The sequence below is a fragment of the Trichechus manatus genome, unplaced genomic scaffold, assembly GCF_000243295.1.
Source record: "Trichechus manatus latirostris isolate Lorelei unplaced genomic scaffold, TriManLat1.0 scaffold00024, whole genome shotgun sequence".
NCBI classification, from domain to species: domain Eukaryota; kingdom Metazoa; phylum Chordata; class Mammalia; order Sirenia; family Trichechidae; genus Trichechus; species Trichechus manatus.
In genome coordinates, this window is record NW_004443960.1 from 15,792,273 (window position 1) to 15,810,070 (window position 17,798).

Genomic DNA, 17,798 nt, shown 5'->3' on the forward strand with positions numbered 1-17,798 from the left:
GCAACCACTAATCTACCTTCTCTCTCTACGGATTTGCCTGTTCTGGACAGTTCATACACAGTATGTAATCTGTGTCTGGCTTCTTTCCCTTAGCATAGTGTTTTTGAGGTTCATCCACATGGTAGCTTGTATCGGTATTTCATTCCTTTATGTGATCAAATAGTAGTCCCATGTGCCATTAATATTTCACCATGCTAAGACCTTTCTCACTCTTTCTGGGTTTATAGCACTCAGTTCGTTCAAAATCGTCTCTTTTCTCAAGCCTCCTCTAACTTTCTCTTCCTGCAGTGATGGTTTACTCTTAAGGAGCTGCTTTCTCCTTTATATTTTCTTTGTCTCTTCTAAAGTTTTCATTGTTTTGTTATGTTTTATTTTATTTACATTTAAGACTTTAATCCATTTGGAATTTTTATGTACATAGTATAAGACAGGAGCCCAAATGTCATTTTCTATCAATAGAAAATCAATTGGTCCAGCAACATACTTTAAATAAATGATGTTTCCCTTCTGGATTCAAATTTTACCTTTGTTATACATTGGGTTCTCTTATGGCGGTTTATTTCTCTTACTAAACCAATACCATGTTTATTTGTTTATATTTGGCTTTCTGGTATATTCTGATTAAATAAAGGCAAGCCTATTGCTGCCTTGAATTTTTTTTTTTTCTTGAACATTTCATCTTCCATTTGTTTAATCTCATCTCCTCGTTCTTCTCCCACTTATTGAGGGCCTACTTTTGGTATTATAATTGATTTTGGATTTTAAAGTTAATTTTTATAAAATATGCATCTTATATCAATCTTCCCACTCAAGAATATAGTATTTGTGTCCATTTGTTTGGATCTTGTTTTTTGAAAGTTAACAAAACCGTGAAGTGTATTTTATTTTATTTGTGGTAAACATGTAGGCAACAGAACATTTGCCATTTCCACAATCTGCACGTGTACAGCTCACTGATATTATGTTCATCCTGTTGTTCCACTGTCACCATTCACAGTTCTGAAATTTTCCCATTACCCTTAATGGAAGCGCAGAGTTATTTTTAAAATAGTTTTCTTCATATAACTTTTGAGTGGTTTCCTAAATTATTTTATAGTTGGTGCTCTTGTGACTCGAATATTTTCTCCATCTAATTTTTCTGCATCTCCATTGTGATGGTTAAGACTGTGTGTCAACTTGGCTGGGCCATGATTCTCGGTGTTTTGGTGCTTGTGTGATGTTGTGGTCACTTCCCTGTTGACATTTGATATGTGATCACCCCCATGATGGGATCTGCTGTGAGTAGCCAGTTGGTTGGAGTTTCCTTGGGCGTGTGGCCTGCATCGAGTGTGGGCAGATGTTCTGGCAGGGCTTGGGGGCTTTTGCTTGTTCTGGATCCTGCAGCTGGCTCCTGTTCGTTCTTGGGATGGCTTACCTGTGGTCTTGCCTGTAGTCTTGGGATACGTCTATCTTCACAGCCTGTGAGCAAGAGCCCTGCTCCTCAACCTACTGATCTTGGGTTCGCCAGCCCCTTCGGCTGCATGAATCAGGAGAAGGCTTTATCCTGACCCACACAGACTTGGGACGTTACAGCTTCTACAACCACATGAGCCATTTCCTTGATATAAATCTCTCTCTGTATATATATTTATATGCTTTACTGGTTTTGCTCCTCTAGAGAACTCAGCCTAAGACATCCATTTCAAGGTTGTTGCTGGTAATATAGAGAAAAGCTATCAATATTTGTATATTTTTATTGTTTCCAGTCACCTTATACTCTTACTGATTCTAGTAGGGTGATTTTATTTTTTCACTAGCGTCTGTTAGGTTTTCTTAGTCTATAACCAAACCATCAGTAAAAAAAGAGTTTCAGTTTTTCTTTTTTAATGCTTAGACTGATTATTCTACTTTATTATCTTAATACATTTTTAAGAACTTCTAAGGAAGTGCTGAAATGTAATAATTTGAACATTTTTAATTTTTGCTATTTTGAAGAATTTTTTTTGCCCAGCAGCCTTCATTATAAGTAGATGATTTCCTTCTATTAATGTCTTACTTGGTGATTCATTAGGAATGACTACCAAACTTAATCAAAGTGCTTCTCAGCCTCTCCTTTAATATATTGATGTAATTAATGGATTATGTTGATACTTTCCCTGATCAAACCAGCTTTGCATTCCTGGAACAAACTCTACTTGGTCATAACACATGATTGCTTTGAAATGAGTATGTGTTTTATATACTAATCATTTTGTTAAAAAGATATTTTCAAGTAAACTTTATTTAGACTTTTCTCTTTTGGTGCTATGTTGATGAGAATTGGGTTATAAAGTCATTGGGAAGCTCCCGCATGACTTTCTATGGCATCGATTATCAACCCTGGGTGTACATTATAATCATGATTTCTCTAGAGCTTTCTCAGGATACCGATACCTGACCCACCAGGAATTTCTTGGTATAAAAAGCCCACCAGGTGATTCTATCATGCAGTCAAAACTGGGAGCCACTGTTTATGATTTGAAATAGTTTAAATAACATTGGAGTAATCTGTTTTTTTACAAAAATGTTAGATAGAACTCAGCTGTAAACTATGTAATCTGGGGGCTCTTTTTAATGGTAAATCTTAATTTCTTTTGGTAATTGGTTTCTTCAAGTTTTCAACCTTTTCTTGGGTCATTTTATATTCTTTTCAAGAAATTAGCCATTTCACATAGGTTATCAAATATATTGCCATAGAATTGCATGTGATATTCCCTTCCATTTTTCTTCTCTTCCTTAATTGTGGTTGTCTTCTTTTTAGCAAAACTATATTTTCTTTTCTCTTAATCAGTCTTGTGGGGGATTTAATCTGGTATTTTAAAAAATGAGATTTTGAATTTATTTTTCCTTTCCGCTGTTGTTTGTACTTTCTATTTCATTATATCCAGCTTTATCATTCTTAATTTTCTATTCAAAAATATTTTGTTCTTATTCTAACATCCTGGAGTTTGTAGTAAGTCCCCTTATTGTTTTATTAGTCATTCTTTATTCTTTATAATGAAGGCATAAACGCACTAACTGATGTCGAGTTGTTTCCGACTCATAGCAACCCTGTAGGACAGAGTAGAACTTCCCCATAAGGTTTTCAAGGCTGTAATCTTTACGGAAGCAAACTGCCACGTCTTTCTCCCACAGAGTGGCTGGTGGGATCGAACCACCAAATTTTCAGTTAGCAGCCGAACACTTTAACTACTGCACCAACTTTCCTCTAGCTACATCTTTTGTTGGATTCCATAAATTCTTGTATAAAGTGCTCTTATTTCTTTCCTTCTAAAGAGACTGAATTTTATTTTCTATTTTATTTTTCCATCCAAGAGTCTTCCAGGATTGTGTTTTTCTATTTTTAAGTTGTTCAAAAAGTATTTCTAGTATTATTGGATTATGATCAGAGAGAATGTAGTTTGAGAGAAATATCTTTTGTTTGTTGAGGCTTTCTTTATGTCCAGGTATATGATGGATTTCATGGGTATAAGAAAATAATATTTAATATCTGTTAAGGTAGGTACCCTTCTCTACATATCTATTAAATTGAGTCTGTAGGTTGTACTATGCAATTTCACCATGTCCTTATTTATTTTTATTTCTATTTCTCTGTCTAATATGGGATAAAGGTATATTGATTTTTTTCAAATACATGTACATTTATTTTTATCAAGTTCTTATTGTTTTTCTAATAGATTTTGTTTTGTATACTTTGTGCTTGGCACTGCTTTTTGACATTAACTCATTTATTTAAGCCTCACAGCAATACTATGGGAGTCTCTGAGTGGTGCAAATGGTTAATGTGCTTGGATGTTAACCAAAAGGTTGGCAGTTCGAATCCACCCAGAAGTGCCTTGGAAGTAACGCATGGCAAACAACTTCTGAAAAATCAGCCATCGAAAACCCTATGGAGAACAGTTCTACTCTGACACACATTGGGTCACCATAAGGAGAGTACAATCGTTCTTCTAGTTTTGCAGATGGAGAAGAAAGGGTGTCCAGAGGAATGTGAAACAATTTACCCAAGGTCCCAGAGGTGGTAAGGTCCCAGGTGGTTTGGATCCAGAGTCTTGTTCTTAACCACTGGGCTCTCCCTCTTGCAAATGGCTCCCATCATTCACATGACTATCCTGGGTTCTCCGTCTTTTTACATAACCCTTCTATAACTGCAGTTGAAGGTCCTGAGTGGGCACCAGACTCAAGCCAGGATAATAAATACCCTTCACTGAGATGTTTTAGGACTGTGACTGAGAAAGAGATTCATTAATTAATCAACTAAGATTAACTGAACATCCACCATGTGTCAAACACTTATTGCTATGAGTAGAGCAGTGAACAAAACAGACAAAACACTGCCTCGTGGAGTTTATAATCTAGTGGGGGTGGGGAGACGGGCATAAAACAATAAATGCAACAAATAACGTATACAGGTAGTCCTCAACTTACGACTGGTTCTGTTCTGACGATGCCGTCGTAAGTCAGTTCTCACAAGTCGAATACCTCTTTTTTGGTTTGGTTTGGTTTTCATTGTTGTTGCCCTTTATTATCAGTATCTTTATAAATCCCATCTTTATTTGTCTTTAGGGGTTGGAAACATTACATATAAATTTACAGATATATTTTAATACATACATACATAAAAAATACACAAATCATAAAAACTTATTCTGGCAATGAAGAAGAGTTGGACAACTGTAGCATTTTGTCACTTGCGGTAATAACCCACTTGTGGAAGGCTCTGGATCGTCTGGATTATCCTTGGGAATGGGGATGGTGTTTCTAGTCAGAAAATTAGTGAGAGTTGTCTATATGTTCCTTTTCTATTTTTCTTCATATATTTCGAGGTAACATCTCATTGCTTCCCGTATCTGCAAGGCAATCAGGGTTTGGGTCCATGTTTTCAAGCAACTGAAGCCCCTGATTTAGTTCAGAAAAAACTTCAGCTAATCCTGTCATTGTAACGTTTTTTGACATCCCTCTGGGAGTGAACATCTGAGAATGATAACATCAACAAGTTATGCACTGCAACATTGTATGTGGTACAAATTAGTAACAATAAGATGTACAAAAACAAAAAACAGGGTCACAAGGGTGGTTCGCTGTAACTCGAATAGGTGGTAAGTCAGTGCCTTCATCATGTCAAAGCTGTAAGTGCTGTGGAAAGCAGCTGGACAAAGTAAAGGCGGCTGGGAGTGTCGACTGGGGACACTGCACTTTGAGTAAGAAAATCAGGAAAAGCTTAAATGAAAGGTGATAGTTGTGTAAAGGCTGAAATGAGGCGAGGAAGGGAACCAGGCACATATCTGGGTAGAGAACATTCCAGGCAGAGGAAACAACCAGGGAAAACGCTGTGAAGAGTGCATCCGCCAGGCGTGTTCACAAGACACCAAGAAAGAAAGTCACAAGACATCACGAGAATGACATCACAGTGAGTGAAGGGGAGGGGCGTAGCCTGAGGAGAGAGAGAGAATGGGGGCCGGGTGGTGTGGGGCCTTTGCAGGCTCTTATATGGACGTTGGCTTTATTTCTGAGAGAAATGGGGACTTCTCTGAGGGTTCTGAGTAGAGAAATAACAGAATCTCACGTATGTTATAACATATTTTCTCTGGCTACTGTGTGGAGAATAGAGCAAGGTTAGAAACAAGGAGACAAGTTAGAAGGGTATTGCAGAAATCTAGGGAGAGATGATGGGGGCTGGGACCTGGGGGATTGCAGTGGATGTCATGGATTGAAATGTGTCCCCCAAAAATATGTGTATCAATTTGACTAGGCCATGATTCCCAGTATTGTGTGATTGTCCGCCATTTTGTCGTCTGTTGTGATTTTCTATGTATTGTAAATCCTACCTCTATGATGTTAATGAGGTAGGACTCAATCTACAAGATTGGATTGTGTCTTGAGACAGTCTCTTTTGAGATATAAAAGACAGAAGGGAGCAGAGAGACAGTGGGACCTCATACCACCAAGAAACAAGAACCAAGAAAATAATCCGTCCTTTGGGCCAAGAGTTCCTGCACTGAGAAGCTTCTCAACCCGGGGAAGATGGATGACAAGGACTTTCCTCCAGAGCCGAAAGAGAAAGAAAGCCTTCCCCTGGAGCTGACGCCCGGAATTGGGACTTGTAGCCTACTAGACTGTGAGAAAATAAATTTCTCTTTGTTAAAGCCATCTACTCGTGGTATTTCTGTTAGAGCAGCCCTAGATGACTAAGACAGTGGGAGTGGTAGGAGGGATGGTAAGACATGGCTAGATTGTGGAAATATTTTAAAGTAGAGTCCTCAGGATTTACTAATGCACTAGATGTGAGCTATGGGAGAGAGAAAAAGAGAAAGAGAAGTTGTGATAACTCAAGGGTCCTGAGATAGGAGAAACTGTGGGTGGAGCAAGTTTAGGGAAGAAGATCAAGAATTTGGTTTTGGACAAGTTAAGTTTGATATTGTTGGGAAACAGTCCTCCATAGGTCTCCCGTGTTTCCGCCCCTACGGCTTTCTTGTCTGGACTACCTTTTCAAGGATGTTCCTATAGTGAACAGTCTTAGAAGAGAGAGAGTGTCTCCCTGCAGGGAAGCAGGCAGGTCTGTTTGCTGTCCAGGATAATAAAGATAATGTTTCCTTCTGGGGCAAAGCGTGGGCAGGTTTACTTGCAGCCTGTGATAAAATATTGGGGTTTTCTAGCCTGGGGTTTTTCAGCCATATGCACAGCATCTACCTTGATCCCCTCTGTGTTTTCCGCAGCACCGAGGGGGCAAGGGGAAGTGGTGCAAACATGAAGTGGATGTTGCCTCCTGTGCCATGAGTGATAAAGTCCTTTGTCTCGACTCAGGAGTCTAGTGTTTTCTGACAACATCCGTGAAACTATGTGTCTTAGTTTCTCAGTGCTGCTGTAACACATATACCACAAGTGGGTAGCTTTAAAGAACAGAAATATATTTCCTCACAGTTCTGGAAGCTAAAAGTCCAAATCAGTGTCTCAATTGTGTCGATCCCTTCTTGTTCGGTGTTCCTTGGTTCCTTGGCTTGTAGAAGATCTTCATGTGGTGTCTGCCTTTTCCTGCATATCTCTGTGTCTATTATGGTCTTTTTATAACTCAGAAGTGATTAGGTTAGGATCCACTCTACACTAGTATGACCTCATTAATATACCAAAAGAAACACTTAGTTCCAAACAGGATCACATCCACAGGTTCAAGGGCCAGTCATCAACACATATATTTGGGGGACACAATTCAATCCGTAACACTGTGGAAGGCTAACTCATTAGCTTGTGGGTAAGGTAAAATCTCCAATCCCTTTACAGTTCTTGACAGAGATGTCTGTTAGACATCCAGATACAGAAGTTGAGTAAACAATAAGATGTATGAGTTTGGAGTTTAGTGGAGCGGTACAGGCTGGAGATATAAATGTGTGAGTTTTCAGCATTTTTTGTTGTTGTTTGCTGTCGGGTGAATTCCAACTCACTGTAACCCCATGTGTGCAGAGTAGAACTGTTCCATAGGGTTTTCAAGGCTGTGGCTTTTCAGAAGAAGATCGCCAGGCATGTCTTCTGAGGTGTCTCTGGGTGGATTTCAACTGCTAACCTTTAGGCTAGTAGTCAAGTGCTTAACCATTTGTGCCACTGAGGACTCCTTTTTCAGCAGATAGATGGTTTTTAAAGCTATGCATCTGAATGGATCACCCAGTGAGTGAGTAGTCAACACAAAAGTCATAGGAATGAGACTCGGGGAAAAACCACCATTGAAAATTTGGGAGAGATGGGAGAAAGGGCAGTGGGAAGAGGAGGAATTCACCCAAGAGATTGAGAAGGAATAGTCAGGAGGGAAGAGAGAACCCAAGAGGTGGTGTCCTGGAAGCCAAGTGTCTTAGTCATCTAGTGCTGCTATAACAGAAATACCACAAGTGGATGGCTTTAACAAAGAGAAGTTTATTTCCTCATAGTAAAGTAGGCTAAAAGTCCAAATTCAGGGCGTCAGCTCCAGGGGAAGGCTTTCTCTCTCTTTGGCCTTCTTGTCAGTGTTACCCCGGACTAGGAGCTTCTCTGTGCAGGGACCCCGGGTCCAAAGGACACGCTCTGCTCACGGCACTGCTTTCTTGGTGGTATGAGGTCCTCCCCTCCTGCTTGTTTCCCTTTTTTTTTTTTTTTTTTATCTCTTGTAAGATAAAAGGTGGTGCAGGCCATACCACAGAGAAACTCCCTTCACATTAGATCAGGGATGTGACCTTAGTAAGGGTGTTACAATGTTACAATCCCACCCTAATCCTCTTTAACATAAAATTATAATCACAAAATGGAGGACAACCACACAATACTGGGAATCATGGCCCAGCCAAACTGATACACACATTTTTTGGGGGGATATGATTCAATCCATGACACAAGGAAAGAAAGTATGTCCAGGAGAAAGGAGTGAGCCACTGTGCCAAATGCTATATAGTTGGTCAAGTCACTATTGCATTTAGCTATGAGGAGGTCGTTGATCTTAGGAGCAGTTTTAGAGTGTGTATGGAGGGCGTCAAAAGCCGGACTTAAGAGAAAATGGGGAAAGAGGAATTGGAGACAGTGAGTTAGACAACTCTTTTGAGGACTTCTGCTGTGAAAGGAACAGAAACATGGGCTAGAAGCTGCAGAGGGAAGTGAGGCCAAGAGAGGACTTTTTCTACAAATCAGAGAAATAGCAGTAAGTTTGGATGCTGATGGGAATGATGCTTTAGAGAGGAAAAATGATAAAGGAAAGCGAAGAGGGAAGTGTGGGAGCGATGTCTGCAAGAAGGTCAGAGAGGATGGGATCTAGTGGACAGAGAGGGAGCTCAAGGAAACACTCTTCTGCTTGTGTAACCTTCCACAGCGATCTAGGAAGCAACGTCATGAGGTGAGAGCGAGGAAGGGGAGGAATGTCAGGGGCTGGAGGAGATGAGGACTGGCAGCCTAGGGCATGGGAGAGTGACTGGACAGGCAAACACAGCACCATGGGCAGGCAGCATCTTTATGGTGGCTGTGGGCTGTGACACTCAGGAGCTGTGGCCGCCATGTTTCTTACCATGTGGAGGGCTTTGTTCTGCCATGAGATAGAATTAATCCAACATGCAGAGAAAAGCAGAGGCAAGAGATGGAGCGACTGACTTGTGCGTTTAGGTGCCTGGCTCCAACTCTTCCCAAGGCCTAAATTCATCCCTGACCATCTTCTGGTTAGGTCATTCAATTCAATTGACACTTCAGTGTATCAGCTAGAAAGACAGAAACCCAGCTGCAGTGGCTTCAACTAATGCGGGGTTCATCCCCAGGTTTAAAAAAAAAAGTCCAGAGTTGGCCTTATATACCCAAAAACCAAACCAAACCCATTGCCATCAAGTCAATTCAGATTCATAGCAACCCTATAGCCATATATAGCAGATCACAAAAGTGTTAGGGACCTAGGATGTTTCTATTGTTCTGGTGTGCCATCTCTAGCACTGGCGTCTATTCTTATGGTCACAAGGTGGTTGCTGGAGTTCCAGCTATCCTCTCCACATTCCAGGCAGAAAGAATGGGGATTACAAGGGGCATACGGGCACTCCTCCCAACCTACTTACGCTCCACCCCAAAAAATTTGTTGGAGGCTCCACCAGTGATATCCTATGCCCTCTCTTTGACCACCTCTAGCTTCAGGGAAGGAATCCCTGGGTGGCAGAAATAGTTAATCACTGGACTACTAACCAAAAGGTTGGTGGTTCAAACCCAAGTCGGGAACGATTGCTTTCTGCTTGGGCATATCATTGCCCCAGCTAAAATTAGAGTTCTTTACCAAGCAAGAAGGGGGAAAATGGATTTTTGGTAGGCAGCTAGCAGACTGGCACACCCAATATCCTTTCAATAAACTCCTCTTTTCCTTAAGCCTTTTTTTTTGGGGGGGGGGATTTCTGAGTTGTGCAAGCAAAAGAGATTTGATTAATACCGACATAAGGGGGTCAGCAATAGGTGTATGATGGATCGAGATGGGGGGTGAAGAGGCCACAAGCAAGACGGGGTGGGGGAGTGAGCTTGCAGGCATAGGGCTTAGCCTGCCACCTTAAAGATACAGGAGCTAGCTAGAAGCATCTGTAACAGAGAACCTTTGCAAGGGGTGAGGGTGGAGTTAATGAAATAAAAGGTTATTTGGACAAAAACTATTTGAGATTACATACATCAGTGGCTCTCCACCATTTTCTCATTAAGACAGAATTCTTTACATTTTTTTATTTTTTGGTGAGCTTTTCCCAACTCACTGCCACCCCACCACCACCCTGTCACCCCTACACAAATAGTTATTTTTATTAAATATTGTTTAAGGAAATCCAGTATGATAAAAGAACTACGCATGAAGCATCCATTTTCATTTATCCATCACAACAGCATTTATACACAGTTTATAAAAAATAGATTTACAGTCATTTGTTGAGCTAACAGATGATGCTTGATGTATGAAAGGATTCAGTTTTATTTCATGAGACAGTTCATGGGACATGCCAATTTCATTGCCTCAGTGGGTTCTTCCCAACTAGTCTGTTTCAGCTTACCCTATTCTACTCCAGCAGACGGATCCCTCTTTACCTTCTTCACAGCGCTCACCACTCGCTGATGTTATTAGTTTACATATTTGCTTGTCTTGGCCCATATGCCCCGCTAGAACGCAAGCTCCTTGAGAGGAGGGAGCTTCAGTGTTTCACTCACCCTTGAATCCCCAGCAACAAGCGCCATCCTGGGCATGCTGTTGTTGATGTTGTTACTTGCATTGACTTGGCCCATGACTTACGGCCATCCATTCACAACCGAATGAAGCACTGCCCAGTCCTATGTCATTCCCATGATTGGTTTCGGATTGGACCATTTTGATCCATAGGATTTTCACTGGCTGATTTTCGGGAGTAGATTGCCTTTCTTCCTCATCTGTCTTAGTCTGGAAGCTCCACTGAAAACTCTTCAGCCTTATAGCAACACACAAGTCCCCAATGACAGGCAGGTGGTGGCTGCATATGAGATGCATTGGCCAGGAATCAAACCTGAGTCTCCAGCATAAAAGGCAAAAATTCTACCATTGAACCACCAATGCCCCCGGGCATACAGTAAGTTCTCAATAAATATTTGATGAATATTATTTAAGTTCACAGGACAGTGCTTGGCACATAGTAAGCATGCAATAAATGTTAGCTCTCACTGTCATCAGAGCCCTGGTGGTGCAGTGGTTAAGAGCTCGGCCGTAACCAAAAGGTCAGCAGTTTGCATCCACCAGCTGCTCTTTGGAAACCCTATGGGGCAGTTCTGCTCTGTCTTATAGGGTCACTATGAGTTGGAATCGATTTGAGGGCAATGGGAATTTTTTTTTTAATCACTGTGATCATCACCACCATCGCCATCATGGTCATCAGCATAGAGTCATAAGTCTACAGCCCCAGGGTCCAGAGTAGGCACCACTGACACACATACACACAATTTCATTTTAAGGAAAAAGATGCTTACTGATACAGTGAAGACGTGGACCTTAAGTATGTCTTCTGTCCAGACATCAGAGGGTTGCAAGGGTTGTGTAAAGGGTGTGAGACCAATGGGGTCATGTGCTGGTACATAACACCAGGGCCGGATTACCCGATAAGCAAGGCATGCACGGGCTGACTTGTGCGTATCTACTAATCTGTAGTGAACAATTTCACCTGTTTTTCACCCATGTGAAATTGTTCCCTACAGATCAGTAAGTAAACACAAGTAAGCCCCTGCGTATCGTGCTTACTGGTTAATCCGCGCCTGCGTGACAAAATCAGATAATCCCTGGACAATGTGCGTGGTTTCTGATTTCCATGTGTCTTTTCTTCATTTGGCGTCTCCTTCTCACCCCTCCACCCCCAGCCCTCTGGGCCCTATCCATCCATCCCCCCATAATCCTACCTTTACAAATTGGTGGGGTTTCCTCCTGTGTATGATGGGCGCCCGTCCCACAGAAGACCACTGCTTTTCCTTTCTGTCTCCCGATCTTTTCCACTGAGAAGTGTGAAGTCAGAGGAAAGTGATCTGCTACCTAGAGCTCCCTCTGCTGATAGACTGGGCGGAAGATTCGCCCGAAAACCTGAGCGTTTCAGAAGCACAGCTGGTGCCAGGCCTGTGGTCTCATCAGAGGATGTTTCTTCCTGTTGGGTGGGGTGGGGGTGGGCACAAATGTGCCAGTCCGTGGCCCCATCTGCTTGGGGGCTCAGGGGATGCAGTCTCCCGTCTCCTCCAACCCTCGCAAGCCCAGGAATCCTGGTGCTTGCAGGCGCTTGTTGGAGTCAGAGATTCCTAGGGGTGGGAGTCTGTCCTGTGCATGACCCAACCACTGCCACTCAGAAACAGGTGGCCCACCTCTGTGACTTCTGCTTTGACACAGAGTGAAACTTAGGCTGAGGTTTTATTTTTTTTAAAGAGCAACGCTGTTGCTGTTGAGTCAATTCCGACTTATAGTGACCCTACAGGGCAGAGTAGAACTGCCCCATAAGGTTTCCAAGGAGCAGCTGGTGGATTCGAACTGCCGACCTTTTTTGGTTAGCAGCTGATTTCTTAACCACTGAGCCACCAGGGCTCCCTTCCTTAAAGATTACGGCCTTGGAAACCCTATGGGGGAGTTCTACTTTGTCTTATAGTGTTGCTATGAGTTGGAATTGATTCGATGGCAATGGGTTTTTTTTTTTTTTTTAATCTTTAAGGAAGTGGAGTGGCTGGTGGGTTCAAACTGCGGACCTTGCAGTTAGCACCCTGTTATATACAATATCTTTTTCCCTTGCCCCTCAACACGCTTAGGAAACAGGCATCATTTTCCTCCACTGTTTGCAGATGAGACCATTGAGGATCAGTGATGTTAAGCAACTTGCTTGAAATCACACAAGTAAAAAGGAGCCGAGGTGAGGATTGAACCCAGGTCTGAGAGCTTGTAAGCACTGGGCTCCGATCCGCCAGGGGTCTCACTGCCAGAGAAATACCCCAGGCTTATTCCTGCCTGCCTGCCCACGATCAAAGAAAGATTGTTCACGAGACCACTGAATGTACTCAGTGTCTTGCACTGGGCAAGATATCCTGAAGTAGAGAGAACAATGAGACTGGGTCCAGCCCGTGGAGTACTTGCAGTCTTCTATCAAAACTGAGGACTAGCTTTAGTGTCACTTTCTCCAGGCAGCCTTCCCTGACTACCCTTTTTCTGCTCTGATATCTTTGGACACTCATAATTGACAATTGTTGTTGCTGTTGTTGGGTGCCATCTAGTCGATTCCCACTCATAGTGACCCCATGTGACAGAGCAGAACTGCCCCATTGGGTTTTCAAGGCTGTAATCTTTACAGGAGCAGATCACCGATCTTTCTCCCATGGAGTTGCTGGGGGGGTTCAAACTGCCAACCGTTCAGTTAGCATAGACACTACTACTATTAATAAAAGTATTAATACCTAACATTTATTGAGCAGTTACTATGTGTCACTCTGTATGAAAAAAATCTTTACAGGGGTTATCTCACTTAATCATCACAAAAAAACCTCTGAGAAAGGTCCTATAACTATCTCCAGTTCACAGATGAGAAAACTGAGGCACAGAGATTGTAAACTATCGGCCCTAGAAGTCTCAGCTAAAAACTGGCAGAGCCAGGAATTCAGCCTGGGCAATCTGGCTCCTAACCACTCCACACACCACCGCTGCCGTTGTTGTCTATGTACCTGTCTCATCCGCCTGGCCAGTTTAGAGTTTCCGGAAGACCGCTCTCCTCCGAAATTTCCCTGATAGCTCCGACCTCAGTGCCAGGCACCTCTGGGAGCTCAGAACTACGTGTTGACGGATTAACTTCCTTGGGGAAATCTTGGGTTGTTGCCATTGGTGTTGTTGCTATTGTTAATTGCCTTCAAGGGGACCCTGACTCATGGTGACCCCATGTGTGCACAATAGAACTGCTCCACAGGGTTTTCAAGGCTGTGACCTTTCAGAAGCAGATCACCCGATTTGTCTTTTGAGGCGCCACCCGGAGGGTTCGAACTGCCAACCGTCTGGCCAGTAATTGAGGGCTTAGCCATATGTACCACCTGTTAGCCGCCATCAAGTCAGCCCCGACTCGTGGCGACCCCTTGCACAAAAGAACTACACACTGCTCCTTCCCACGTCATCCCCATGGTCGGCTTCAGATCAGACCACTGTGGTCCATAGGGTTTTCGCTGGCTGATTTTCAGAAGTCAATCTCCAGGCCTTTCTTCCTAGTACTTCTTAGTATGGAAGATTCAGTGAAACCTGTTCAGCATTATAGGAACATGCAAGCCACCACTGATGGACGTGGCTGTCCGTGAGGTGCTTTGGCCAGGAATTGAGCCCAGGTCTCCCACATGGAAGGTGAGAATTCTACCACTGAGGCACTGGTGACTTCCTGGGAATCTTATACATACCCACCTTTCCCTTGCCCAGCATGATGCCTGGGATATAATAGGGTCCAGTACATCTTTGGTGAATGACTGAATGAGCTTTCAATATTCTAAGGGGACTTGCTGCAGTTGCTAGGGCTGCTGCCGATCTAAGGCAGTACCTTCGGCTTGGACTTATGCTTCAGGCTTTGTCCCCCTTTGTGCCACCTACAAAAGCTAATGCAAAGTGGCTGCTCTTGGTTGGTTTGGAGGACTTACGATGCCCACTCCCTGCCCCCCAGAGGTTCTGGTACTGCCCAGACCGTAGCCCCTCTTACTGAGGTGAGCATTTCAAATACTCCGAAATTCATCCCTTCCCCCTCCCCAATGTTCGCTCTTCTGTCTCATGATGTCTCTGCCTCACCTTTGTCTCACTTCCTCACCTACAGACGCTGAAGGTGCTGCTGTCTTGGGCAGGAAGTTTGTCCCAGTGACCCAAGGAGCTTGCCTTCCCTGCTTTTCTATCTCAGATGATTTTTCATCCTAAAAACATCACATAAGCTGTTTATGACGTCCATAACTTGCCTGGAGCTTTTAAACCTCTTTCTTACCTGGCTTTTTATGAGTCGAGACAAACAAACAGCTCTCTCTCTCCAGGGACTCAGGGGCCTGGATCCTTAATCTCACTCCTTAAACCTGTGGCCCGAGGGAACCGAGCCAGAGCACGGGCCCCAAAGCACTGTGGCTAAATGTGTCACGTGGAGGAAGCAGATCACATCGTTGTTGCTCGGGGGAAACTACAGCAGAGACCTTGAAGCAAAGACAGGCCAAAGGGCAGGGGGTGCCAGGGTCCCCTGGGCATCTTCTGCTGTGACTGGGAAACTCCATTGAGGGGGAGTTCTGGGGACACGACAACCTGTCATTTGGCACTAAGGAAACTGAGGTCCTGCGAGGGGAGGGGCCTTGCCTAAGATCACGCAGCCTCATGGTGGCTGCGTGGAGTAGATGACGGGGCCTTCTTCCTCTGCACCCATTCCTCCTTCCCAGCAGACCCCAATTCCCTATAGGAGATCCAGGTGGTTGCAGGGAAGCTGGCATGACTCCAGTCTAGGGATGAAGTATATGGGACCTTGGCCCAGCCAGTTGGCACATTCTATTTTCCAGGCCACAGTCATTGGTTTAGGGATGGCCTATGACCTAAAGCAAGCCCAATCAGAGGGAATCTCTGCACCTTTGAGGACAATGCTGAGTAATGCCTCCCACCCCCATCTCAGAATGAGATCAAAAGCAATCCCAGCAAATGATGCCAGGTATCTTGTGACCATGAAGAGGGAGCCTCAGGATGAAGTAGACCCCATGAAAGGCAGAGAGGAGTGGTGGAAAGAAAAGGAATCCCATGTGATAGTTCTGAGCTGCTGGACCAAACCTTACCTGAAATTTTCAGTGAGAAATGCTCAGTTATGTGAGCCAGTAAACTTTGTTTTAAGACAGAAAGGGTGTTTTCTTATCTGTAACAAAATATTCCTAACTGATAAACAGATGCCATTGAGTCATTCCGACTCATAGCGACCCTACAGGATAGAGCAGAACTGCCCCATAGGGTTTCCACGGCTGTAAATCTTTATGGGAGCAGACTGCCGCATCTGTCTCCTGTGGAGCGGTGGGTGGCTTTGAACCACCGACCTTTTGTTTAGCAGCCAAGCGCTTAACCACTGCACTACCAGGGCTCCTGATAAACAGATGACAGAACCTAACTCCTGGTTAGTTGTGCTGGCTAGGTTGTGGATACTTTTAACGCTGACTCCAGTCTGGAGTGTAGAATCCCTGCCAGCTGGGAAGTGGATTGGCTTATTAAATGGGTTTGTTTTTTCACCAATTTTTAGCTTTATCAAAAGCCTTTTCTTAGTGGTCACTCCCACCACAGCCTCATATGCCCATAGTGCTTTGTGCGCATCTCTACAGTGACCCATAGCCTACCCCGCTGGATTTTAATGACTCTCCCTGTCTACTTCTCAACCTCACGGCAGGTGAGCCCACACCTTATTCGCCTTTGGATTCCTGCACTTGGCTCACTTGTCTGGCACAAAGCTGGGGCCCAGGGATGCTTGTTGAGTGGGTGAAACAGTATTTCCACTCCCTGCCTCCTTCTCTGAGGGATCTTCTTTATTTCCCACTTTGTTCTGTTTGGAGCCCTGGTGGCTCAGTAGTTTAGTGCTCGGCTGCTAACCAAAAGGTTGGCAGTTCAAACCCACCAGAGAAAGATGTGGCAGTCTGCTTCCGTAAAGATTACATACAGCCTTGGAAACCCTGTGGGGGCAGTTCTACTCTGTCCTATAGGGTCGCTATGAGTCGGAATCGACTTCACAGCAATGGGTTGGGTTTTTTTTCCTTCCCTTTAAAAATTAGGATGAGATAAAAAAGCAGCAGACAAGATGCAAAGCTTTCTGTCCCGAATCCTCAATACACAAACTGAGGATTTGATCTGCTGTTGTAGCACAGGGGACCAAGTCTTGCACAGGACACCTACCCCATCCATTGCTCATCACTTGTTCAGTGCTGCGGTGTAGAAAGCCCTGGCGAGATGATAGGGAGGGAAATATTGAGTCAGAGAGGACTAAGTCTGTTGGGATCATTAATTCCAAACCCTGGTTGATGGAGGAGAAAGCTTAAGCCCAGGAACGAGTCCTGGAAGGCTCAAGGTTACCAGGACAGTCCAAAGGAGGTGGAGGGAACCTCACTTTACAAGGATGGGGAGGACTGATGGAAGGCTCGCTGGCCAGCAATTTGGAGCTCACAGCCTGTGTGTGAATGTAGAGAAACTCCATTGGCCTCCCTTTCGCCATTAAAGCATTTGCTTGCCAACTGGGTTTTCAGTCTCTTGGTTTGTGAGTCCTTAGGGACCAGAGAAGTGACTCAGTGGAACACACTAGTACATCGTTGGCACTTCTGGGGTTGTGATTCAGGAGTCACTCATAGTGTCTGTGCTAGTTAACTCTAAGCAGACCCACAGACTTCATGCGAGGCCTCCTCCTACCCCTTCAGCCAGGGATCCGGGATGGGGCTGGGGGAGCTGGGACACTTCCGGGGCTCTGACGTCCCCTGAAACGTTTCTCAAGTCCCCACATGCGAGCGGGTATCTGTGCCAACAGATTCCTGGGCCGCAAAATCCGACTCGGAAGCCTTCTTCGCAGGGCTGCCTCGTGCTCTCTTCCCACATGGAGGACAGGGTCTCCCGACCCCCTGTCTTCCTGACCTCCTCTGGACTGTGAGCGGCCCGCCCTCCGCAAAGCTCCTCGCTTCTCTGTCGGGTCTCGTTTTTCGCTGCCGCGGGAGCTGTCCCCTTTCCCCCACCCCACTCCTACTCTTCTCCTGGGGGTGTCTCTCCTTTCTGATCGTCCCCACCCCCTTCCTTTCCCTCCTCCTCTTTCCTCCCTCGGCTCCGCCCCCAG

At 44.3% G+C, this 17,798-nt stretch overlaps 1 non-coding gene across 1 annotated transcript; it reads right to left on the reverse strand.

Annotated features, from left to right (window-relative positions):
- Nucleotides 1–10,991: 10,991 nt before the first annotated feature.
- Nucleotides 10,992–11,062, reverse strand: TRNAK-UUU (transfer RNA lysine (anticodon UUU)). Its single transcript has one exon. It is a non-coding gene; the product is annotated as a tRNA-Lys (tRNA).
- Between the last annotated feature and the right edge of the window lie 6,736 nt (nt 11,063–17,798).